The 23654-nt window shown below is 31.9% G+C and overlaps 1 protein-coding gene and 1 long non-coding RNA gene across 2 annotated transcripts in view; one reads left to right on the forward strand and one right to left on the reverse strand.

Annotated features, from left to right (window-relative positions):
* Positions 1–1697, forward strand: part of LOC146993383 (uncharacterized) — a 295011-nt gene extending 293314 nt beyond the window's left edge. The window contains exon 4 of the long non-coding RNA XR_015038545.1: positions 1675–1697. This is a non-coding gene — a long non-coding RNA (uncharacterized LOC146993383). The remainder of the gene's footprint in view (positions 1–1674) is intronic.
* Positions 1–23654, reverse strand: part of LOC118200749 (uncharacterized) — a 178424-nt gene that overhangs the window by 105874 nt on the left and 48896 nt on the right. The window lies entirely within an intron of this gene.

Here is a 23654-nt window from a genome sequence, read left to right on the forward strand (position 1 = left end):
GCAAACTGCTTCCACCAAATATTATCGCCATGTATTATATTTAAGGAAACTAAATAATAAATAATGAAGAATGTGCATGAATGCATGAATGTTTCTCGCTTTCTGAAAAAAAAAAAAAAAAAAAAAAAAAAAAAAAAAAAAAGGCACCTAGAGCCATAAAATTTTGAATAATGTAGTCTTCCAACCGAACATGAGCACTTGGAAATCCGAATTTTGAATTTCGAATTTTTCTTTTATTATTTATTTCACATGTTGTAAAACTTTAACGAATTTTTTATTAACAATCTCAACGATTTCAAAGCGAGCGATGGCAACACTGTACGGGAAAAAAATATTTTTATCTCCAACGCACGAGACTGTGTATCGGAAATTCTAAAGATATGTTGTTTTGCCGTTTTTAAATATTTTGTGGTACTGCTGTTGAATTGAATTTTATGTGCTTTAAGTGCGAAGAACATGATATTTAATAATTAAAAGTAACACAGAAAACGTTAAAAAAAGTTCTTTTGGGAGCAATATAAAATCTGAATGCTTTCAGATTTTGTTTTTTTTTTTTTTTTTTTTTTTTTTTATTTTCAATCAAAGCAGTAAAAGAATTTAAAATGAAAACGTTATAAAAATTTCAAAATTCAGAGTCTAATCTTCATATTTAGATTTCAATTTAAAAATTTAAGTTTATTTGTTAGAATAGTAGTACCAGTTTAAGAATTAATCTTCATTAATTGGAGGTACAGAACGTAAAATTATATATTTAAAATGAGCTGCTTGAAAGAACAGTGCCAAACTGGGGGGGATATTATATTACTTCATTACAAATTACAGCCATGAATGCATTCTTGTGCTCATTTAATAAAGACGCAGTTTAATTATCAAAGGCACTGCTGCACATTTTCTTCACAGGATAATTTGTGCAAGTGGTTTGCAACAAATATTTCTCACATATAAAGCAATTTCTGTTTATTTTCTATAAGAAAATCCGAAGCTAAATAGTTTTATTTTCTTCTATAGGTTAATAAATTGTATTTTCTGTAGGTCAGTAAAAATTAACGTGCAGTATGAGAATTTCAGAATTTATGCGCAGAATTTAAAGAATTAATCATTATTTTTTTAATTAATAAAATATAAAATGTTAATTAAAAATTGGTCGAACTATTTCAGTTCTGCTGTTGTATAAAAACAGCATCTACTTTTACCAACTAATTTTTTTTACAATTAAATAAATTAAAATTAAAATTCAGGGTATTTTAAGAAGTTATAACTCACATTCTTTTTAATGCACAGGTAAGTTTACAAGAATATTCGGGATTTTATACCATCCTCTATGCATTAATAATAATAATTAACCTTAATTATGCATTGAATTGAATTTTATGGAAAAGAAAATTATTTGTATTTTGCACTTGTAAATTTTCATGTATTCAACACGATTCTAGATAAAACTATGAACTATTATGTGAAAGCATTATAATATCAGCCCAGAGCAAAATCATACTGCATATCACTCGCGTGTATTATATAAACAGAATATGCTGTCAACGTATTTTATTTGCGTTAAAACCTTTCATTTAACCTTAAGAAATGACGTTATTTGATGCTGTAATTTTTAAATGTATAAAAAAAAAATTACAGAATTATACATGAAGTATTTATGCCGCATTTTTCTTTTTATTACAGCTCATACTTTTCTTGATGCAAGGCAATAGTAAGTAAATCAATTAATAAATAACAATTAAATTGCAATCCGAAAACTTCGTATTGCAGCCTAACTCTTTAAAGAAGGTTTTACGATTCAAATTAAAAAAAAAAAAAAAATACTGAAGATAGTGCAAATATCTCACTTCTTTTCTCACTGAGAACTCCTTAATGCAAAATCCTGAAATTAATTCTTTACAGTTGTATAAAATTAAAACTCAGCTAAGAAAGAATTCCAAATTTAAAAGATCTACATTCGGGTATATGCTTCTAAGTAGTAACCAGGGATAACAACTAGGCAAAGATGATGTCACAGAAAAAGGACGTTGTCGCCTCCATGTTGTAATCATGTGACAACCGGAAGTGACGGAGACGGGCTGAAATATCATCATGTACGATACTTTTGTTTTTGTGGCAACGATAATATCCCATCAAAGTTTTTATTTAGCACCAACGATGAATTTTTTTGTGCCAAAGACTTCTTGAACAACGTGTTTGGAATGATATCAATTTTAATCAATTTTCCTTTATTCTAGTTAATTGTTTAGTATGAGATTATTTTTAACTATTTTAATATGTCATTATTTTAATTATTTAATCTGTCGTTATTTTTAATTTATTCCATTATTTATTTAAATACTAATTTCCTTCTTCATTCGCTTATCTTAACAAATATGAATATAGCCAATTAAATGAGAAAAGTGTGTTTCATACTTTGTAAAATGTATTGTATTTACTTATTACGTATGACAGTCATAAGAAATTAATTGTTATATAGCTCCAATGTTTAACTGAAGGAATGCTTCTTTGAAAATGTGGTCTTTCTTAGATTAAGCCATCATTTTTTTTTAATTGCCGACTATGTTGGTTTTACATGGAGTTCGTGTCAATATCATCTGTTACGTTTGATGTTTATGCATTATTTTATTTGCTACCCATAATAAACTAAATGATAGTTTTTCACAAAGCATTGTAGAAGTTCAGTGCTGAAGTAGTCTCAATTTGAAATTCGTGTCTCAGAGTAAAATGAATGCGTTGAAACTATTATGTTAACTACTATGTCAGATCATTATTTGGAATTCACGCCGATATTTCCTGTTATGCAAGTATTTATTTGCTAAATATGATAAATTAAATGTAATTCTTAAAAAGTTGTAAGAGTTCCGTATCAATGTGAAATGCGTAGCTTTCAGCTTTCATTGCAATAAATATGTTAAAAAAGGTTTGAGGCTCATAAAAAATAATGATGATGTTCTTTGAAAAAAAAAAAATATTTTGAGTTGATAAAAGGAAAACAGGTTTTCAGTTCCTAGCTGAATATTATTCCATATATATTATGATTTCTTTTTTGAATTCTTCTTCACAAAACTGGCTGTAATTTGAATTTAAAATAATAATCAGTGTGGAAATTCTTATCTAAGTAGAACCTCTTTAAGTATTCTTCTTTATCGTCAGTACAGTTAAAAATAACTTGATTTCCATGCACCGCTTTAAGAAAGTCAAGGCTGTGATAAGTTCGAATGTAGTAGTGTATAGGAGGCACTGCGGGGAGTGATTGGTATCATGCTAACAGTCCGAGTGATGTTTTCGCATGAAGAAAATCAAGGTTTAGCGTATGTTTAGTGATTTAAAGTAGTATGTGTGCAAGAAATTCTAAAATATGTTTTTATATGTTTCACAGAGTTAACATAGTCTGTATTAGTAATGTAATTGATTCCTTCTGTGGAATAAAAAGAAAGGTTCTGAGTATATTCGCGTAAAGGTTTGTAGCATAAAATAGCTATAAATGAAATACTTTTGGTTGGTATTTGAACTAAACCGGGTAGAAACTCACATTTATTGGTTTACGTCTACGTTAATGCCATGAAAAGCATAAAGGCTCCATATAAGATTTAACTTAAAGGCTATAGATCTTACTATAGAACATCGGTATAACCCTGCATTCACTTTTGAATAAAAGGAATTAGAACTGGAACATGTATCTGTTCTAAAAGCAGGCTAAAAGTTAAATATACGGAAAAAATGCAAATAGGAATTAGAAAATGTAAAATTTACATTTGCGAGACATAGTTTGTTGAATTCTTTGAATAGAACTAAATTGTGTAAAAGAGAATTCGGGATGCTCTGCATAGACATAATTTTATGAATCTTTTGAGTAAAAGTAAGATGGGCGTTTAACAATTCATAACGTTTTGTGTAGTGTTTCGAAAAGTTAATATAATACATCAGAAGCGAAAAAATGCATCTCTTACTTTCGTAACACAAGAAAGAAGTAAGAAATATAATATTGTAATGTAACTGTATAAGAATGAAGCAGATTGGTTGTTAAGATTGTATTCGTTCGCTTTCGCGGAAGCACAAATAGGTGTAGCGATTGAGCACGTCGAACACACTTGCACATGAACGATTCACCAGCCTATTGACATCTGGACAAGGTCAATTAACAAGGTTCGAGAGTCATGACTCTGTGGTATCGTCCGTGTTTTCTATGCGACAGGTGGCGGGTTCGACCCCAGCTTTTTTGAAATTCGGGGAAAAAGTAATGTTATTAAAATAAATAATGAAATCAATTAAAAATAACGACATATTAAATAATTAAAAAGATGACGTATTAAAACAATTAAAAATTAGGACGTGTTAAATAAATAATATAATAAAGGAAAACTGGTTAAAAGTGATGTCATTCCAAAAGTCGTTGGCACAAAAAATTCATCGTTGTCACAAAAACAAAAAACAAAACAAAAAAAAAAAAAAAAAACATATTATCGTTGCCGCAAAATACAAAACTTTCGTGCATGATGTCATTGCAACCCGTCTACGTCACTTCTGGTTGTCACGTGACTACAAGATGGGGGGTGATCTCACCCCTTTTCTGTGACGTCACTTCCACCTACTGGTTTCCCACGGTTTCTACTTTTCTAATTTTGAGAGTAAAATGTTGCAAACAGAAAACTATCAAAATACAGTATATGACCGTTTCGATAAAATTAAAAGTAAGTGAACAGAGAACACTGCAATCTGCACGTTGCTGCAAAATTTCATCCGTTCGATTTTATTTTGAATACAAACTATAATGTATAGAAAGCGCATAGTTAAATTTGTTCGATTGATGCAATATAGCGTATTAGAAATTAATTTTACGTACCACAGTTTTTTGAAAAAATGTAATGTTATTAAATGTTATCATTGCAAAACATTTTTAAGAAATGCAGATAAAATAACTAATTAATAATTAAAATTCTTACCTACTGAACGTTGTTAAAAAGTCTTACACATGATTAAATGGCAGCAACGTACTCTTGAGCTTCTGGTCATTATATGTAACGGACAGGATTTTATCACTAAACGAAAACAATAATATCCTTTCGAGATGTTAAAATATTTGTATATATTTTCATGTACTTTAAATATGCGCGGGAGTGATTGTGCATGCTGAAAATTGTTTTCACCTCTTTTTCCCAAATTTAATCTTTTTGCTAACTCAAAATAAATTTTTTAAACAGAAAATCCTTATGCTTCTTAGATGACTAGAATAACTTTAACTGCCCTCATCCATTGAATCATTTCCTTGTGATATGCAGGCATAACAAATAACAAAATTTATTACAGCTGCTAGACTTTAATTTTGTGAGAAGAGGAAAACCTATGGTATTTTTCACTATTAAAAGAGATCAGTTTTTTTCCTTTAGACCTTGTAAAGCATTTTCTATTTCATTACTGCTTGCCTTCGTTGTGCAAATGGAAGCGTATCCAATTAGAAATTGGAAGACCTAGATTTCGTGTCTCTGCAAGGGCCATGCTAATTTTTTCGATTTCCTTCCTTGGAAAACCATATGGTTGTACAGACGAAGTGATAAATGAGTAATTGCAAATAATCTCCGCTTGAGAATTCTGAAAAAACAATATCATATTATATTCAAATGTCAAAACATCGTTTGCTTTCCTTCGGATTCTTAAAAATAGTATTTCACTGAAAATAATGTCCTCCAGCGGCGAATCGGTAAAGTCGCTGAGCACTATTAGTTCGGATCGCAGTTTTTAATCCTGGTGAAGGGGCTGGCTGCATGGGCGTTTCCGTGGTTTCCCCTACATGCGTACAAGACAGTTTCCTTTAAAATGTCCTCCACAAAAGCATCCTTCCTTTTAGGCAGTCTTCTAGTGCTTTGCCATAATCAAATAAACCAAACCATTGAGAGTAATTTTTTGCCTGAATTTATTTCTAGATTGCAGTACCACGTTTTATTTACACAGAACATTAGACACTTAAGTTAAACTGTCTTTCTTCCTTTTTCAGAAATATGTTTTTCTGTATCGAATAAAAACATTCTAATAATGAATGGAACAATTTTATGAGATGTCTATGAAGTATGAACTATGTGAAATGAATTGAAAGTGATTTTATTTAATTCAGTCAATTAAAAAGATTAAGTACAAACAGTTGCAGGCGACCAGTAGTGTACAAATGTAAACAATAACAGGAATATTAAAAGATAATGGTGAAAGAATGTGACAAGCTTGTGCTCATGATCCTCAAAAATCCACTTCAGGCCAAAATCAGCAGTTAGGTTTTCCAGAATGAATTATGTATGACATCACGCTTAACAGCTTGAGGTAACTTCCCTACATATTTCAGTCGTTGCATTAAATCAAACTGCAGGATCAGAAGCATGGGATTGTCTACATTGCAGGTGTTCATACTACGTATAGTAGATTACAGGGCTTTGATAACAAAACAGAAATTCTTTAAAATACACTATTCTCGGATGAAGCTTCGTTCCATGCAATTTGGGATGTAAATTCCATTGTCAAGCACCCCATTTTCTGAATTTGGGCCTCCCTTTCTCTCTTACTGTACATGTATATATTTACTTGAAGATCAAAAACTGAAGACTATTTAATTAATTAATAATAATAATGTCTCGCAATATACCGCAAAGTTAATTGTTTAAGAAAAAGATAAGATACATAGAATTAAATGTAGAAGATACAGAATCAACCGACCGTGGTAAATAATTTGAAAGGGAGGCACAAATTAAAAATAATTTGAAGCAATGTATGTATAAGTAAATTTTAAAATTGAAAAAATTAATAAAAGCAATTTTTTAATTTTTAATTATTTTTCATTTATTTCTCAAGGATTACACATTTTTCCTTAGTCTTTGGAAGTAATAGCTTTTTTATGCAATTTAAAATTTATATATATACAGAGAGAAAGAACTATGACTAGTCAGGTGATAGTTATAGTTTATTATTTTATTTTGGGCGTTAAATGGCGAGACTATTAGTAGTTTTAGAGCTAGACATAATTTTTAATAAACTGTATATTTTCTTGGAGTCAAACGCAAGATTTGAAAATGATCGGCTCAGTCTGCCATCTGTCGCACTGAGAAAGCACACAACAGGAATGTATTAATTTTTCTCAGTATAAGAAAACTATTATTAAGATTTTTTTTAATTTTAAAACTTATGAAATTAATAAACGTCACTTACATAATCCATATCAGTTAATGCTTAATTTATAAAAAATAATCATTTTTTGTATAGTCATTGAAATAAAATGCACGTTAAATTATAACAGTTTTTCTCTCTAGAATTTTACATTCATTTAGACAAATGAAATTGAAAAATATGGTTATGAGTTTTAGTCTCTTTTCAATGCTGAATAAATGTCAAATGATTGCATAATGAGAATACGCGCGGAACAACCTTTGAAAAACTGATTTCTTAATAAGAGGATGCAATGAATTCCAAACGGATTTTCTGACTATAAATAGTATAGTCATAAACACTAAAAGAGAAAAGAAAATTAATTACAAATGTGTTGTATGTATGTGTGTGCGTATGTATATAGTTTGACTAAATCGGAAAACTTAATTATGAAAATAGCTTTTTTTTTTTTTTTTATTTATATCATCTCTTAGAAAAACCCTTGGGTTAATATGAAAGTAAAAACAATGTTGGTGCAATTCGAACAAACTAACCAAGAAGATAATTCTAGAAAATTTGCAAACATTATTTTGAAATTTTCTGTCTAGCAATGTTATTGAATTAACAGTGTTAAACAAAATTATTTTTTGCAATTAAGATTCTTAAAGGAATAGCTACTGATATTTGAAAACTGTCACTGTGTTTGCAATATCTGTCTTTCCTCGGCAAAGAAAGAGCATGATATTTACCGCATACTGTGAAGCTTCAAGCCCAATGCTTAATGGCCACTGTCCGCAGAAAGTGCATTTTCTCTGCCGAATAACCCCCCTACCGATAACAGCTTGTCGACAGCAAAATAAACGCTTTTGATCTCTAAACAGATCTGAAGAGGAAACAATTGTCTCCAATCAATAATAAAGATGGTCCTTTTCAGAAGACAAAGCTGCTACAGTAGATTTTTTTTCGATGAGGTCAGTGTTTATGGACTTGTCATTTATGATGGATTACTCAAGACTCAGAATTCGGGGAAAAATTGTGGAATACAACGCCATCTGATAACACGCCTCTCCTGTAGTCTTGGAATACCTTTGGTTGCATGCTTTGTTCAAATGGTCATTTTGTTGTTAAATAATAGTATTTGAGTTTCAGCATTATTGAAATAATAATTAGCAGTGCCTATTATATTGATAAAATTAATTAGCCTAGAAGCTAATATTTCATTTTAATAACAGACTGAATCCTCAAAAATAAGAAAAGTATAGATCATTTCTAAACCAAAAAAAAAAAATATATATTTGCTCAAAGTAGAAAAGTGTTTTAATGTAAACTATATAGGCTTCATAATTTTTATCCCCTTTCGTTGAAGTTAGCTAAACCGTTCTTAAAGGAAAAGAGACAAACAATATAGCTCTAAGTATTTACTTGAAAAATGATTTAATAGTCAGACTTCTGGAAAAGAACTCTGCTTCCATTATTACGAAAATAAATTGTCGTCTTTATTGTTAGGTAACTGAGATAGTAACATACCTCTTTAATTTCTGTGCATTAAAAGAAGATTTCAGTAAACTATTGGTCCACCATTAAAGTCCAAGCAATCACCAAAGAGATTATTATAAATCATGAATTCAGCTACTAATAACTTTGTTAAGCTATAATTTACACATTAACTTTATCCTAGGTAGGATAGTTATGACATTTTTGAGGAATAAATAGTGTGTCATTTCACTCGAAAATCGAGTCTTGTCTTTGTGCTTCCAAAAACGGTAAATGAAAATGTGCGACCCTTCTACGAATGAGAAAAAACTGGCACTTCACTGAATGAACATCTGAATCCTGCAGTCTGGTGCCATTTTCATTTGATATTGGAGTTAGATGTCATTCGTTAGGAGTCATATACGATCCTCTGGAATTTAGAGTGTTGGGCTTCTTCCCACTCTGTATTACACATAGCAGTAAAGAACTTGCAATTTGTTTTAATATTTTCAATAATCTCAGCTATCATTACAAATTCGCACAGATATTTAATTACTCTGTTGAGTATTTCACATAAATGTATGCATTTAACACTAAAAAAAAAATACGGGATTTTATTCTTCCATGCATAAAATCATTCAGCTGGTACCTTTTATATCAATGAGATAGAAAACTTTCCTCGTTATTTTTTCCCAGAATATAGCAAATTATTAGATAAAGCTAGTTTACCTCTGAGCAAGTAGAGGTAGTTGCAACAAAATTCTGACTATCCCAAATTTCTAGCTAGTTCACGCTAACGTTCTCAACCTAAGAATGATTTTCTTAATTGACCCCATTACATTTTCTGTATAATGAATAGGATGCAACATTATCATAATACAAATAATTTCAGATAAATAACTTAAAGATAACAATCAGACTAAGAACAACAAAAGCTTCGAAAAAAGGTGAATTATTATATTTATGTTTTACTATTCTTTATACTATTAATTTTTTTCAATTTAGCTTAGACTGAAAACTTGCGTAAGCTTAAAATTCGTATATTTGAAATATTGTCTCAAATTAAAAATAACAACAGAAAATGTTTTAAAACTAAACTTTTAATGTAAATACATTAAAAATTTTTTCAGTTCTGTTACATGCACAGATTTATACATTTATAATAAGCATATTCAGTTTTCTTCATAAGTAGAGTGCCTGAAATCTTCCTATAACTCCCACAAACTCCGATTCCATACTAATGTTTCAATAACACTATTTAATTATTATTCCTAAAAATACTTGTGGTTTCAGAGACGGTCATTTTAACAACATATTGATAAGTTTGGTTGCACTTGGTTATGTGTATCTCATTAAAACACTAATCCTACCTGCTTTTTTGTAAAATAAATAAATAAATAAATAAACAACGTTTTCATCAATATATGTATCAGTCATTCACAAACAGGAGCAATATTTCAAAGAATGTATTTTTAAAATAAATTAACGGAAAATTTTATTCATCTTATATCAAATTTAATAATATTAAAATTTAGATGCTGTATAAAAAATTAAATACAACTTATTTCTTACTAAAATAAAATGTAATCCTACTTTTCGAAATAAAATATTCCCAGTTTACACGCACATGTATCAAGTATGTACTGTATTAAGTAAACATTAAAAAAAAAATTCGGTACTTTGGTGTTGCGAAACAGAAGCATGGTACCGACAAATAGTAAGCAAATTTAAACAGGTTATTCACCCGTCTGAAATACCAAGTATCTACAAATCTACCTATTACTTTATCATGCAGTTATATTGAGAATATTGTGTTAATGAATTTGTTTTTTGAATTGTCCTATTACATATAGTCAACTCCTGATTAAATACACTTTCACTAAAAAAAGAAAAAAAGTTGTTTACATTTTTTTAATGCGAAATGATGGAAAAATTCTGCCACAACCATCTCAATAAAATAGTATTTCTGCAGCGAATAAATGCGAAAAATAATATAAAATGAATTGGATAACAACAGTGATAGCAAATAATGTCACAATATTTAGAAATTTTTAACTTCAGTTACATATTATTTTATTGTACGCAATATGGAAAATAAAAACACTGTTAAATCGTGCAAGTATGCAGCGATTAATCTTTTCTTCCCCTAAACTAATGTCGAAATACAAAAGTAATATAAACAAAAATAGTTCCTTGTTTTGAAGTGAGCTCCTGTTTCGACTTCTGATTTAATTTACTTAATCACGAAACCAAACTGCTTAGAAATAGAGACAAATAGTAATTTTAATAATAGTTTTCTTCTTATACTATGCATTATTCCTCTCTCTATCTAACCTTTTTTTTTTCTTTTTCTTTTTTTTTTTTAACTGCCTTTGAATTAATCTTGGACGTCATCTCTAATTAAATGGGCATCTACTCTTCTTGAAAACAGAATATTCACATTAAACATTTTGTAAGTTGGAATGGCAATTGCCATTCATTAATTATGCCTATAAATTATGCCAAAATCTATTAAAATCCGAAATAATAATAAGAGAAATAATCATATGAAAAATGTGTAGATAGTGCAAATACTTTAGATAGGATATCGTTTCAGTTTCCAAAACAGAAAAGAGAAAATATACATGTAAGTTGTAAAAAAAATGACAATGATTATGGGTACATCGAGCCGTTTGAGATCCTATCGTGACAGATACTAGGTTTGCAGTTTCAGAAGATGATGATTATCTGTTCATATCATATAAGATCAGAACGTCTACATTTTTAGTGTTTGCCTAGTCCATTGCTGAAAACTGGCATTTCTTGCGCTGTGGCTGATGCGAAAGGCTGTATATTTTGTCGCAAACGAATTGTACAGAGGTCACGCAGAAACTGGCTTTAACACATCTATCATATGATAATTACTTTATTTACATGGAATTATCATATAAAATCAAAAGTTAACCATACTTTCGTGTTTTACTTTTCCCCATAGAAGCAAAATACCTCTTTGAAGATTTTTTTTAATAAAGAAAATTATCAGGAAACGGAAGAAATCCGCAGTGCTCCCACCAGGACTCGAACTCCGGACCTCCCGATTGCATGTCATAAGTACTATCCAGTTAGACACGCGGAACGGAGTGAGAAAAAAGGGGAGTATGTGAGGAAAATACCTTATATACTCCACTTTTAAAGGGCGACTGGTGATAAGAAGACCCATTTTCTAAATTCTGGTGGTGACGAATTATCGTCCTCCATCTTTTAGCTCGAGCGCCACTTGTAGGAAATTCCAGAAATTTTCCGATGTCAGGAAACTGAAGAAATCAGTAGTGCTGTCTTTGAGATATTCGGTCTCCGGGCCTCCCGATTATGCTATCCAGTTAACCAAGAAGGCACACACAAAGAAAGAAGAAAATAGCTTATAAAAATAATATCAATTCTTTTTTTTTTTTTTTTTTTTTTTTTGTTGTTGTTGTTTTTGTAAAAGGGAAGCTTTATCCTTTTAAAGCAAGGGATATCTGCATCAATCAGCATTATTATTGCAACTAATATTTCATACTAATATGCTGTTGTATTATAGCATTTCATTTCTGTATTGAGCAGACGTATCCTTGTTCCATGCGAATCACACATTTGCATTATGTATCGGATACATATTAATTAATTAACAATTAATATTGGAAAATTGTAATATATAGGCCTCGAATAATTGTAACATATTAAGCAAAAATCAGATGTTTAATAAATAGGTATCAAAACTGTATCCTTAAGTCTCACCTGCATTTTCCTTCCATTACACAAATAAAAATATCATGAAACAGCTATACAGGTATGCATTAAAAGGTTTATAAATACTTTTATTAAAGAAAATTCTAACATAATATTCAAACAAAGTTCTGCAGTTTATGCGTCTACTTAAAAAAAGGGGGGGTATCGATTAAAACAGTTCCAACGTGCTTTGCGACATCCAAATAAACCACACTACACCTAAAAATGATAATACATGAATCATACTTATTTATTCCTGCGCTTAATTTTATAGTCTCAAAAACTGAATAATTTGAAACTTCAAACAAATAGCACAGTTACAGGAAGAGGTAAAAATGATATGTAATAAGAAAAGTATTACAACAACGTGCCCTCGTCCGCCATATTGGATGAAACCCTGGACATAAGAAACAGTAAAACAACGTTTTCCTCCGAACCTATAGTATGAAGCTCCGCAAATCGAAGCTAAGGCTAGCGAATTTCCAAACTTGGAGGAATTACAGGAGGGAATTTTTTTACACGAAAATCAGAGAAAAAGATGATCACTCTTCAAAGACATGAAATTCTCACTCGAAAGATTTAATCGTGTAAGCAAGGTACGAAGAGTGAAGTTAATCCGACTAGAAAACTCATCAGTGCACGCTTGAATACAGATCGTGCCAGCAGTGTATCTTTCGCCTGATTGCTAAAGAGAAAACACAGTGATCTTAGCACAGACTTGCAGAACAGAAAATTGTTCTGTGTGACAGGGATGGGTTGAAAATCCTTTAAAAAAAAACGGAATGTTTTCTGGAATCATAACAAATGAGAATGAAGAATCGATGAAATTTGAGTTAAAACGCTAATTGATTTGATAAAATGAAAAACTTAAGTTTGAAGATATCTTTGTTTCGACATAAACAGGATTTTTCCCTCCAGAATAATGGCTGCTAGAATTTCCCCTTTCAAAGGCAAAATTCAATATGTTCTCGGTATAATACTTTTCAAATAAGTTTTCAAGCGAGGAATCTATCAAGGTACAAAATGTAATGAGAAATTTACAGTCCTATTTTGCAGCTACGCTGATGAATCTAAAATTATCTTCTATCGTCCTCGATTAATCAAAGAGCCCTCGTTGCTTCAAAATTAGGAAAGCAATTTCCATTTAAATATAAATATAATATAAACAGCAAAAGAAACGAAAACTTTCAGGGACGCAGAAAAAATTGGTGCAAAATACGCCGTTTTGCAGCCACAATAAACCAGAAAACAGGCACGCGCAAAATAATGCTCACACCCACAATTTTTACAACCATCGAATAGTAAACATAATTTAAATGTGAGTTACAAGGTTGGCAGCATACGTGTGATAAGACTGGCAGCATACGTGTCCACAGGCAGTGAGTGTTGCGTGAGTTGTGTGATACAGAGTACGGGCATGGTCGACCACTAAACGTAGTGTTGTGGAGTAATAAGCATGCCAAATAGCTTGCTTTTGATGCTCATATTGATGACGGAGGTAACACAAAAGTACCAAACAGACGGCTTGGATCCAACGTATAATAAGCTTTTTGTATGGCAGTTGTTTATCTTATCAGAGTAAAAGTTCTTAGCAGAAACTTCCTGAGAATAAAATGCAACACTCAATTATCACGACTATTGTACAATAAACTAGAGAAGGCGCGAAGACTTGCAATTCGCTGTTGGCATTTAAGGAAAAGGGCCAAAGAAGCAGCTGTTCCACTTAGAAAATTTCTAGAATATATTCCCTTCACTATCTCAAACGCCTCTTTCGTTCCTGGCATAAATTTCATTGTTGTGTGACCATACTTAACGCTTCTACCTGTGAATCTAATGCCTTCATTGCCTACTTGTAGTGTAGTCATCAACTAAGCTTGCAGTCTTTCTTCCTTCACCACATTGCCATGCCATAGAGGGACGTATGTGCATAATATGTGAACTTTATGATAGGATATGCCCTGTTCTGGGCCTTGCTGACTACTGCGAAACTCCATACTGGCTTCTACTGCTTTGTTCACATGTTTGATCACTTCTGAATGTTTCGTGCCAGTGGTAGTCTGGAAGTCCAATAGTTTCCCTTATCAGTAAAACAGTGAAATACTTTTTTAATCCTGCAAATTAAGCACACTGTATTTCTGCCTTCAGCTATTATGAATTTGAATTTGAGTATTTCACATATTTTTACTTATCCGTTTCTCTTCTATACGCGACAATTTTGGGTGATCCAAAAGTTACAAAAGATCATGCAAAAAGTCGCGAAGTGATAACTTTACGCAGTTCCCTGCACGAACTTTGGACTTTGGTTCTAAAATATAAATTACTGCAATATATACAGGGGTTGGACAAAAATATGGAAACACCTTTAAAAAAACATGTTTCTTTGCTTAATATGGTGTAGGAAACCCGTTCGCATCCAAAACACCTTGCAGTCTTCTCCGAATGGATAAATACAGTTCCTGTATGTTTGCCAAGGGAATATTATACCATTCTTCCTGCAAAACGGTGGCAAGTTCAGATAACGATGTTGGCGGTGCATCACGAGAACGCACTTTCCGTTCCAATGTAGACCACAAAGGTTCGATAATATTCAGGTCTGGTGACTGTGGTGGCCAGGGGAGATGAGACAACTGATCCTCGTGCTCAGAAAACCAATCCTGGACAATGTGAGCTGTGTGAACAGGGGCTTTGTCGTCTTGGAAGACACCATCAACATCGGGGAACAAAGTTTGTACCATGGGATGAACTTGATCGGCCAAAATGTTCACATAAGTCTTGGCAGTCATGTGCCCTGACACAGTTATCATGGGGCTAGCAGAGAACCACGATATGGCTGCCCAAACCATAACAGAACCCAAAAATCAAATAATTCAAATTCTAAATCATAATATTCATATATCATTTCGACATTCTTATAAATATTCGTATAGTAAATCTATCAATCAATCATATATCATATCTATCAATCAATCGTATAGTGGTAGTACAATTTAACGTTTAAGTTTTGCGTTGTGAGTAACCTATGCCAAGGAAAAATCAATAACCCCAAATTCAATTAATTACTCCATGTTTCTTAAAAGCCTCCCGGCTCAAACAAATGGAGGGACAATGACAGACCACAGTAAAATATACACAACATAAATACACAAATGCAATTAAATTTTAAACACACATTTATTAAATTCTTGACTATTTTATATAATTAAATAATGGATAACTGATCAGTATCCTACAACATATTTTTACTCTGTAAAGTAACACATAATGTCACACGCATTTACAGCTTACAAAAATTAATATACCTTAAGATGGAAAATAACACATATTTCATTCCAAAATTAACATACTCATATTAATTTGTAAGTTTACTATTTTTGACGTTCAATAGCTCACTAATTAAGCCGGTAAAACAAATCCTTAAACCTTCCTTTACAGACTTTAAATTAATTAGTCATTATTCAAAATATTCTAATCATTTAGTAGTTTACATATATAAAATAAATAATTTCCGTTTAAGTAATTTGAAAAGATAGAGAGGTAGACAAATTTAAAAATCACTCACAGATGGAAGACAGTTTTTCTGGATTGAAGAATCTTTAGTGTCCAATCCACTTGGAAATGAGCTAAAACAATTTTTTTTTTTTTCAAAACACTTTCAGAAGCGTCCATTGATTCACGAACCGCCTTAAATATGTCCATTAAGTGAGAGACAATTTCCGAAAGAAAAGATATTTAGTGTCCAATCTTTTTTCTATCAAAACACTTTCAGAAGCGTCCATTGATCTCAAGAACAAGGGAAGCATGATACCTCCTTCTGGAACAAATCTGTACCTCATGACAAATTTCTTCAACTGGAATGTCTCAAACATGACTATTCAAGTTCTCCAAAATACACGAAGAAGCGGCGAAACTAAATTTTGGGTAGAGCACTTTTGGCACAAACTTCTTAGTTGTAACCAATCTCTCCTGTCTGTGATGAACAATTCTAACTGGAAAGCCTCTAACATGACAATTCAAAGATCACTAAATACACGATGAAACGGTAAAATCAAATTGTGCGCAGAGCACTTTCTCCGTGCGAACAAATTCTCATCAGCGGGAAAGCGGCGAGAAAACTCGCCTCAGACCGAGTTGCAAGCCCCCGCAGGAGGTAAAGCCGCACCGAACTTTTTCTTTTACTGCCTTAAATCTTCGCAACTCAAATGTCTCCAAATCCAACGCAATAGCCGGCGCCCGCGAGGGGATCCGCAAGGGGTCAAGCCCCCACTCCTCTTCTTACTCTTAGCTTGAAGAAATCAGGAAAACAGAATCAGAATCTCTAGCCTGGTGCAAGCACCCAGGAAATCTCGGTTTCTCCGCCTGTGTGAGTTCATAGGCTTTCAAAAAAAATCATAAAATTAAATCTTACCAATCCCGGAATTTTATGTTATCTAAATTGAGAAAATGACACACCCATGACGAATCAAACACCAGAAAATCTGACAATGCAATCCGAAAAACATCTGTACTCACAACGTGAGAAAAAAAAATAGACCCCCCAACTAACAAGCGAAACTAGCTTTTACGAGTATCCAATTATCTAACTTAGTACACCTCCCACTGTCTTGAAGTAAGAAGACTGCAAACTTTAACAAAGCGACAGGAAAACAACTTCCGTTTCACACGCATTAGCTAAAAGGGCGACATTGTTAGTGAAAAGGCCATAAACCAGATGTGTGTCCTCGCTACCGTCTCTCGCCTTTGTTACAATTCCTATTCAAGAACAACAAGTTAAACAACACCTTAAGAGCCTAAGAATACTTTTTTTTCCAGATTAAAAAGATACACATGAATACAAACAAAAATATTAGAATAATAATAACTTAAAACACATATTAAAAATTGAAATTCTCGACATAACACTTGAGATGGCGTTCTTCAGACGTAAACTCGGCCAGAAGTCGGAAACAATGTGAAAGAAGACTCGTCAGACCATATTACTCTCTTCCACTGCTCTATAGTCCAGGCTTTATGACTTAAACACCACCTTTTCCTGTTACGGGCATTAGCATCACTGATAAGTGGCTTCTCAATTGCAGCACGGCCAGCAATTCCCTGTTTATGAAGCTCCCTTCTAATTGTTTTGGTACTCACAGGGTTCGGTAACACAACATTCATTTCAGCAGTAACTTTTGCAGCTGTGGTCTTCTTATTTTTCGTCACAATTGCCCTTAATGATCGTCTGTCACGATCACTCAGGACACACTTTCTTCCGCGCTGTGATTTAGCAGATGATGTTTTTCCGCTTTTCAAATATGCGGAATAAATCTTCGATACAGTACCTCTTGAAACACTAAACACCTCGGCTACCTTGCTTACGGAAGCACCTACCATACGTGCTCCAACAATTTTCCCACGTTCAGAGTCTGTTAACTCTGACATAATGCAATGACAACCTCACATAACAGTACTCCGACAATAACTGAACTGTTTAGCACATTTATGAAGTTGTATAGGTGGCGTCAGTAGTCAAAAACGACAGCGCCACCTACATATTTCATTAAAATCAATCTTTCTTTTCAAACATGCATTTCACAAGGTGTTTCCATATATATATATATATATATATATATATACAATTTGAAGTTAAGTAGTCAGAACAAACGAAAAAAGATATATATATATTTTGTAATAATAAAATTCCATAGTCAAGAATACACTTAAAATTCTAACTATATGTTCTTTTCATTTTTAATGGCGACGGTCTCTTTTTTGAAAGTACGTGTAATTAAATCCACAGCCCCGTAGTCAAGTTGATTTCCCGCCTTTTCTATATGTACAGTTATAGAATGTTCTGGAGATATTTAAAGCGAACTGGAATGGTTGACGTCATTTCTTGGAAGCTCCGCCTTTCCAGAAGCTATAAAAGGACTCGCAAAGGAATATCGGGGTTTTTTCTTTAATGTAACAATGCAGTAAACTTAATACAAAAAGTTATTAGTAGTTCTTTTTTATTTACTCCGGAGATCTTAATTTTTGTAACTGCTATTTTCTCCTGAAATATAATAAATGGATTCTGTTTTTTAAACTTATCGTCTGATAATTTAAGCTACGACTACATCTATGATTCTTCAACAATCTATTTATTCCGGACAAAAGCTGGTACATCATATATATATATATATATATATATCTGATATATATAGAGATACATAGACATAAATAATCTTAATGCCTTAATGCAAAATAAATTAAAAGAAAATTTTTAAAAAATCTGAAAGGCTTCAGATTTTAAATTACGTCATTTTTTAACATTTTGTGTGTTACCTTTATTTATTAAATATCATGTTCTTCGCACTTAAACCATAAAATTCAGTTCAAGAGCAATATCGCAAAATAATTTTAAAATGAGCATACCTTTAGAATTTCCGATACACAGTCTCGCGCGCTAGAGACAAAAATATTTTTTCTGTACAATGTTACCATTGATCCCTTTGAAATCCTTGAGTTTGATAATCAAAAATTCGTTAAAGTTTTACTAAATATGAAGTCGATAATAAAACAAATTCCAAATTTCAAATTTGGGCTTCCAGATGCCTATATTCGCAGGAGGATTACGTTATTCAAAATTTGATGGCTCTGGGTACCATTGTTTATCACATTGCGAGAAACATCGATACATTTATGCAGATTCTTCATTATTTAATTTCTTTAAATATAATACAGGGCGATAATATTTGGTGGCAACAATTTGAAAAGTGAAAAAACGCAAAATGCCAAAACGAAATTAATAATCCTTCTGGGCAAATTGCCCCTTTGGATTAATAAAATAAAAAATTAACTGAAATAAAGCAAAATGTGCATAATCTTGTATGTATTCACTAGTGATGGAAAGGTTAAAATAAATTACTGAATTGGAATTTAAGTATGATTTAGCAATTTTTTCATATAAATGCCAGCCAGTTTTCTCTAGTAAAACTTTTCATCTCGAGAAAATCTTTCATACAGTCTTGCACTCTTTGCAGATAACTTTCGCTGTAATGAATGGGCATGCCGATGTAACACAACTGTAAAGTTAAACTATTATCATTACTGTTAAATAAAAATTAGGTTAAATTGTTAAATATTGTTTCGAAATATTCCTGTAAGTGGCAACGATTAACTGTCGTGAAGTGTAATAAAAATTACATTAATCCTTTTGTCATTAAAATATTCTTCAGGATTTTAAAAATCTGTTAATTATGAGCTTCTGAACCAGTACCTCTGTTTCCTTTGTTTCACTGAGATATGATCTTTTTTCTTATTCTTCTAGACAACAATTCTTCATCAGGAGTGTTTTTTTATTCACCCAGTTATTCCCAGTTATTGAAATGAAGCTTTGATAAAAACCAGATATTTTTATAGTAGTGTAAAACAAACGTTCTTACCAAAGCTTAAAGCCTAGTCTTAAAGACTGTTGGCTTAAAGACCAGGAAAGAAAATGCGGCTCTGCATAGCCCCACATGGACAAGAAGAAAAGAAATCAAATATTAATATATATGTTTGTATAGGCTATAGTCCCTCACGTGGGGTTGCCGTAAGTAAGTAGGAAGGGGAGGAGGTGTGCTTACCGATGGCTATTGCAGCAGCCGGTTTCGGCATTTGAGTCAGTTACAGCCGAAATCCATTAATTTTAGTCCAGACAGTGCTTCTGATGGGGAAAACGGGGAGAAAAATGAAACACAAAATTAAGGAACTGCCTGTGAGAACTTTCGATAAGGGAATGAAGATTTTAATACCAATGGGGTGGAAGGCGTTAATGACAAATATGCACCAGTCGTAGACAGATATAAAGAATTAAGCTTTTATCTTTCTTTATTTCTACTCTGAGGAATTCCAGGATTCTTAATCTAATTTTGCAGTTATGAAATTCTCAAGACTAATGTTGACTGTCATTTACTTCAAAAATTGCTCCATTTGTTTAATCTGCGTAAGCAGAATGTAACTGAAAAAGTGTATCTGATTGGTTAGTTAAAATTATGGCAAATTTCAGCGTGTATCTGACTTAAAAAAGAAATTCGTTTATTGGGGAATTTATGAAAAAGATTTCTCGTATTTACCTTAAATGTGAAGAAAATTTCTTAAAAGTAGAATCATGATTACTTCATTCCATACCGAAAAATGATTAAATATTTTCCAAATATTATAGCAGATAAAACAGCTCTAACAGGTCCCAAACAATTTCAAGAGCACCGAGGTCAAGAGAACTGTGTAGTACATGAAAGATGTTCAAGCATAATTTGATGTTATTCAAACCATTGTGTCACCAGCTTTGTGCTTTGAACTAATACATTGTCACCGTAATAAACGTGACCTTCTTCGGATCTAGGATACCTAGTTGCTCAAACATTATAATGTTTGAGCAATTGGTTAAACTTGGTCCTCTAAAATTCTTCAATATTCCATGATAGGGATGCGACTACGAGCAATGAATGTTCTAGAGATTTTCACGATATTATGCTCAAATCGTTTAAGTCTATCACGGCGTTTCGTTCTGTCCCAAGACGTATCATATACCTGTAAAGGACTTTGTCGATAAACTCTCCCAGAAGTGGGAAAAGCAATGAACATGGAATCATTACTGAACAATACACTTTAAAATAGTCAAAATTGGACTTCAGCCTTATGTTAATTTGAAACAAATGCAGCATATTTCTCAGAGCATTCACAGATCTCTCGTCATGAAAGAAATAAAATACTCTACTGCAGAATAGTTTTACTTTAAGAAAGACTTATAGCATATAAATCTCGAAGGATTTTGAACATTTTTGCGAAATTAATTTCAGTCTTAGTGGGATTTTGAATGATTTAAAAGTTCAAACTTATTTCCTTGTGTTATATCTACATTTCTTTCTTTTAAATTATAGGATATCAAAATTAAAAATAAATTAGAAAAATCTGTACGCCATGTTTAATACCTTAGTTTTAGTATCAGTGAGAAATGTTTTAGAATATTTTTTTTTTCACCCTGTAAAATAATCTCAATTCATAGATGGACGAGGTAAAATATCTCAGTAACCGTAGTGCAATTAGATTCTATTACAGTAAAACATATTTTGTATTATAATAAAAATATGACTTTTAAATAAGTGATTAAAATACTTATTCCCCATGTTTTGAAAATGTCATAATAGGCAGGTTGCAAATATAATATGATAACGCATCTGATTATGGTCATCACAGAAAATCTCAAATTAATAACCTTCATGCATAATTGTATTATTGAACACCACTATTACTTATTTTGTGAGTACGCGTTAAATTATTGTTTATCCTGTTTTAATACCAGCTAATAATTGCATAGTTTTTTTTTTCTTTCCATAAACCGAAAAAAAGAACTCATTTTTAATTACTATATTTTTAATTATTATTATAAATCTCTTTTTAAATTTATAAACATTATTGCTTCATTTAAAATTATTTTAAAATTTAATTTCACCACTTTTTACTAATTATCAAATTTCACAAATTGCGCTTCATTTTAATCTTTCAAGAAGTCTTCTTCCAATTAAAGCATTTAACCCAATTATGCCTTTAGCAGTTGCTCCAGATTAGAACTCTCAAATTTAGTATCATCCGTTTATTACCATAATCAATAAAGAAGAAGCTTAAAATTTAAAAAATAAAAACTTGATTTATTTTTTGGAGGAATCTCATGTTATTTATCTTTACTGGTAGCTTGGCACTACATTTTTCTACGTTGTACATACTAAACAGGACCGGCCCTAGACTTTTTTGCCGCCCTGGGCAAACTCTGCGACTCCGAAGTTCTACCTCCCAGATCCTTCATAAATTGTAAATATTTTGCCGCCTAGTGCAGCTGCACGGATTGCAGCAGCTGTAGCGCCAGCCCTGATATTAAATTAAGAAAGATAAACGGTGCAGGATGAAGCAAAATATTAGATTACATAAAAATTAAAGCATTGTTTATGAGGTATTTCTCCCTCCTTCCTGGCGTGCCTTCGTGGTGTAGTGGTCAGCACACTGATCCGGTATTTCAGAGGTCCGTGGTTCGATTTCCGGCAAAGGAGTTCCTAATTTTTCATCTTGCTTGCTTCCAAAAAAAAAAAAAAAATTAACCTAATGTCTCTACAGGGGCACCCGAACTAAAAAAAAAGGGGATGATGATTCTTCTCACCCAGGATTTGGCGATTGGGTCCCCCTGAAAAACTCAGTCGCCCTTTAAAAGGGGGAGTATATAAGGTATTTCTCCCGTCTTCCCGGCGTGCCTTCGTGGTGTAGTGGTCAGCATACTGAGCCGGTATTTCAGAGGTTCGTGGTTCGATTCCTGGCGAAGGCGTTCCTAATTTTTCATTTTGCCTGCTTCCAAAAAAAAGTAACCTAATATTCACTAATACAATAACTATGAAAACGTTTTTAAAATTAAAGTATTCCTGTAAACATCCTGATGCAATGATACACTTTTTATATAATTAGTAATTTCGATTTTTCCCAACCACCTTTCAAATATATTGTATTTCAAATATATTGTATATATAGGAACAAAAATTCAAGTACCTGTTTTTCGTACTTGAATTTTTGTTCCTTAATTCTAGACTAAGTTAACAAAATAACGCTTAAAGCTGCATAATTACTGAAAAATTCTGCCGATGAATTTACTAGTAAATTTTTTACCAGTATAGTGGTAAATATCAAAACTAATATGATATTTGACAAAACTAGAAGGTAAAATAAACCAATTAATCCATAAAACAGAAATGCTGCTCTAAATAAGCAGTGCTTTAAGATTTTGTCGAAAAAATGCTGATTATAGTTCGTGAATATCGAAGTGTAGATGTTATTTCTTCACGTATATCTCTGTAGTCTTGCGGCAAAAAAATTAAGCATAATGAGGAGGGGGAAGAAACGTTAAATCAATAAATTACTCGTTTAAAATGAAATCGTTTATAGTTTAATTATAAAATGTTTTCATGATAACGTGACTATCTTAAATACATGGCAGTATAGTATTAAACGAAATACAAGGCATTATTTTGTAATATTATTGCAAATTAAGTATTGTAAGATTGAATATTAAACATTGTTGGTGTTACATGTATTTATTATACATTGTTATAACACATGTATTAACACGTTGTATAACGTATGTTTTACAAGCGTTAAAAAATATATAAATAAAACTGATCTTTTTAGTAGACTTCTTTGTTTCTGTGTCTTTTGGAACACAAAAGGCAGCTCAAGATTTGTTAATGCATTTGAAAATTCATATTAAAGTTTGCTACATAACAAATAAATCGTAAATTGATAACCTTCACCTCTGTCTGTCCCTTAAACCGTGG

Source organism: Stegodyphus dumicola, chromosome X1 (assembly GCF_044657685.1).
Source record: "Stegodyphus dumicola isolate Sdum_Otavi_A_Nest chromosome X1, ASM4465768v1".
Classification (NCBI taxonomy): Eukaryota; Metazoa; Arthropoda; class Arachnida; order Araneae; family Eresidae; genus Stegodyphus; species Stegodyphus dumicola.